General features: G+C 41.6%; 1 non-coding gene across 1 annotated transcript; it reads left to right on the top strand.

Annotated features, from left to right (window-relative positions):
* The first annotated feature begins 957 nt into the window (after positions 1–957).
* On the top strand, positions 958–1,121 carry LOC111751254 (U1 spliceosomal RNA). Its single transcript, XR_002786345.1, has one exon. It is a non-coding gene; the product is annotated as a U1 spliceosomal RNA (small nuclear RNA).
* Positions 1,122–4,410: the final 3,289 nt, after the last annotated feature.

The raw sequence follows: 4,410 nt of genomic DNA, 5'->3' as shown, positions 1-4,410 counted from the left end.
CTCACTGATGTCTTTGCTAACATGTTAAGCAGAAGAGAGCTCCTTGCTTTGACGGGCATCTTCTTAATCTCTAGGGAAGTTGAACATCATCTGAAAAATCTTCCCTGACCATTTGTATTTCTTCTAGTGTAAATCGTCTGCTCATTTTTATGATCTCTTTTGATTTTCAATCACACATTCCAGAGCTTCATATCTCAAAGCGAGTATTGCCCACATCATAGTGATTACTTAGACACTCAATGTATTGATAATACCATTTGATAAAAGAGATTTGAACTCTTTTATTAGGGTTGTATGAAATGTAGTTTATAAGCCACACAGGAAAAGAGAAAGTTCTTTGTATAAAACATTATTATCACCTTTTAGAAATGTTATTTTTATTTAAAAAAAAAAAAAGATTATTTTCCAGGTTGGCTTCAAATAACTTCTGACTGCTACTTTTATCAAGTTTACTCTCGAGGGAGTAAGAATTATCATTACAGAAGTTATCTGTAGTAGAGGTTGTTGGTGCCTTACCTAGATTCCCCTTCACCTGGCTGGTACACCCATCTCCCGGGTACTCTGAGTAGTAGCTGCTGATGACCCACACCTGCCCCTTCTTCAGAGCATTGTCATCTGCTGAAAAAAATGGCCTTCTTTATAGGTTATTCACCCCCTTATAGCCCAAAACAGTGAGTGACCAATGATTGATTGACACAGGGGTACATCCTTGACTCAAAGTGCAACAAGTAACAAGGTGCAATTCGTTTTCCAAAGCTTCCTGTGGGATCAGACTGATGCTAGTCTTCAGCTGAGACTATATTCTTAACTAACTTTTACCCCTGCCCTATTCTGCTTCCCTCACTTCCCTTCTCCTGAGAGCACTTTTAAACAAATTACTTTCTTGAGAATCCCCATTCAGACTCTGTCATTAGGGAACCTGACCTAATATACTTAATACCAAAAGTGGTCCTAGGAATACCTACCTGGCAGAGGAGAGACCGTGATCACAAAGGTGGTTTCCCCAGGGCAAGGATCATCCATTATGCCCAGGATATGCTGACCACTAGAATTTCCCCACAGGTGGGGAACTTTATTGCATAATTTGTGCTAGAGGGGAACTGTGTGTGTTCTTCCCCCTGAATTAAAAAAAAGTAAAAGAAAGAAAAGGAAAGTGATCAAAGGAAGTAAATTCTAGGGATGAGATTTTTGACATGGATTTCTAACTGACTAGCTGATGGTATGCGGGGCGTTGATAGTCTCTGCCATGCTATCACAGTGCAATGGCTAAGAACTGCACTCATGATGACCAGGACACAGGTGGAGGGGGATGCACTACTTAGTGCAATGTCTCTAGCCTTTGAGAGGTACAGAGCAAAGAGCACACCTACAGCTGTGGAACTGAGAAGCTGCTGCTAAATATCACTGATTCATTGGAGAGAGAAAATGCAAGGTTGGAATCTATTAATCAGCAACTGAAAGCAAAGTGTGAGAGTCAGAGAACCTCTTTGATGGCACTTAGACACACTCATCTCCTGAAGCCAGAAAACAGCTGAAAAGCCAGCATGGAGTCTAATTATAAGATTAGTAGAATTTCAAAGCAGGCTGAATTCTCAGCCTAGGCAAATATGGTAAGCCAAAGACAGGACACTAACAGGAATAGAGTGAAACCCTGAGCCTTCTGTACAGATATCTGGGTAGATGTACTTCAGAACCTGGGAACCTTCAGATTTCAGATTCCGCTGAACCTTCTGGGCATGCAGAAATGACCCACTCTCTCTTGTTGGAAGATAAGCCCCTCTTCCCTTTCCCGAAGATAGTTCAGAGGCCTCAAATGAGGCAAATGCCTTATAAGATAATGCTTTTCCTTCTTGCAGAGTCCTGGTGGCTTAGCAGTTAAGAGTTTGGCTGCTAAACAAAAGGTTATCAGTTTGAATCCACTGGCCACTCTTTGGAAACCCTACGGGGCAGTTCTACCCTGTCCTATAGAGTTTCTATGAGTCAGAATCAACTCTATGGCAACAGGTTTTCCTTCTTAGGACCATCATCGCCTTCTCTCCTGATTACCCAACCTATAATTAGAGTCAAATTTCAGTATAACTCCACTGGGCAATGCTGAGCCTGCTAAAAGAACAGAAGAATTATATGCCAAAGGAGGTACAGAAACTGGCTAATATGTACCAGGAGGTGCTGGGTGAGCATGCCTAGAAGTGGATCTTAAAGATACTGGATCAAGGTGGGAGGATAAGGGAAAGTTTGCTAATATAAGGGTCTCAAGGGCAAGCCTTCAAAGTGGTTCTTGCCAGTTCAGTCACAGGTGAGGAAGAAACACCAAAACAGACCCAAATTTTTAAAATTTGGGTGAACCAGAAAGGGAAAAAATTATGGGTTGAAGCCCTGCTGAAAACTTCATCTCCCTCTTAGAAAACAAGGGCAGTGTATGTGTTACATGGCAACTAAACTTCTTGCCCATTGGATTTTGAGCCCTTTTGAATGTGTGTCACACTCCACAGTACTGACAAGAAACCATTCTCATGCACCAGGCTCCTGAAAGGGCTCACTTTGCCCCTTCTGAGTCTCCCATTCCAGGGGCTTGACCTATAGTATTTCCCCTTCGGGTTATGATTTTGCATCACCCAAATTGTAACAATTCAGGTCTGTTCTGGTTTCGCTTTGTTGGCCATTACTAAACTGTTCAAACTAGTTCAAAGCCCTGTTCAAGAAACATGTTTAATATACTGCTGGGAGATAGTTCTTAGTGTTTAGAAAAAATGACAGGTTCCATTAAATGAAATAGAGATACCAGACTGCCATGTAAAGAAATGGAGGAAGGGATTATTAAAACTGTCAAAGAATTGAGCATGCTAGAATAGGCTAACTTGTATATGACAGGAAAACCCAACAGCTGACTATATTCCTCAGGCTGTTCCAGAAAACACTCCATTCATCAACATGAAAAGGAATGCAGTGGCTTAAAGGAAGACACCAGAACCACTGATAACAATACAAGCTGTTCTTTGAGGCAGGGGTCGACAGCAAAAGATGCTGTTCCAGAACTGGGCTCCCTAGTATCAGTGGGGACAATAGGATTCATGTAACATTAGAGGTCAGGTGTAGGCTCTAAACTATCAGAAGAAAGGTGGATGTAATTACTGTATTGGGCAGCAACACTGGAAAGGCACCCAGGGTGATCTTATCTGCACGTATCTATGAAGATGCCTAAAAAGTCATTATCTTAGTCATCTAGTGCTGCTATAACAGAAATACCACAAGTGGATAGCTTTAACAAAAAGAAGTTTATTCTCTCACAGTCCAGTAGGCTAGAAGTCTGAATTCAGGGCCCCAGTTCCAGGGGAAGGCTTTCTCTCTCTGTCGGCTCTGGAGGAAGGTCCTTGTGATGCATCTGTCTTCCCTCTTGGACTGGGAGCATCTCAGCACAGGAACCTCAGGTACAAAGGGCACTCTCTGCTCCCAGCACTGCTTTCTTAGTGGCATGAGGTCCCCAACTCTCTGCTTACTTCCCTTTCCTTTTATCTCTTGAGTGGTGCAGGCCCATCCCAGGTAAACTCCCTTTACAATGGATCAGGGATGTGACCTGGTAAGGGTGTTATGATCCCACCCTAATCCTCTTTAACATGAAATTACAATCACAAAATGGAGGACAACCACAGAATACTGGGAATCATGGTCTAACTAAGTTAATACACACATTTTGGGGGGGACATAATTCAATCTATGACAGTCATGTTGTTCCTAAGGGCAACATAGATTATAGCCAGTAAAAATATTGCTTAATATATAAAATCAAAATAAATCAAGAACAGATGAACAGAAAGCTGAGAAAGCCATCCCAATAGAAAATTAGGTTCCCTTTCACAATTCCAAATCTGAGTTCTCAGAGCCAGAGTCCATTGACTAAAAGAAGGGTTGGGTCTCATAATACTGCAGCACAATACCAAGTGTGCACTATAGAGATTCACTCAGTCTTTCCCCAAAGAGATTATGACTATTTACTCAGATAACTATACACTGGGGAAAGAGAATATCCAGTTCTTTCAAGAATTGTTGGATACAAGGTCGGAGGTGATCCTGATATATGAACACCCGAAGAGCCATCATGACCCCTCTTTGAGTAGAAATATATATGGGTCAAGTAATAAGTGGAGTTCTGACCCAGATCTATCTCTCAGTTAGTGAACTGGGTCCATGGATTCACCCAGTGGTTATTTCCTTAGCTCTTAGATGTATACATGGATTGGACATACTTAACAGTTGGCAGAAAATTTACACTGGTTTTTTGGCCTTTTTTTTTTTATTATTATTTTTTAGAGTAAGAGTAATTACAGTGAGAAAGTCTTTGTGGAAGTCCCCAGAACTGCACATTTTGGCCAAGATAGCAAATCGAAACCCTCTCCATCCTAGTGGGGAGTG

This window comes from Loxodonta africana, chromosome 7, assembly GCF_030014295.1.
Source record: "Loxodonta africana isolate mLoxAfr1 chromosome 7, mLoxAfr1.hap2, whole genome shotgun sequence".
Lineage (NCBI taxonomy): Eukaryota > Metazoa > Chordata > Mammalia > Proboscidea > Elephantidae > Loxodonta > Loxodonta africana.
The sequence above is the reverse complement of the archived record's forward strand: the minus strand, read 5'-3'. Positions and strand labels throughout refer to the sequence as shown.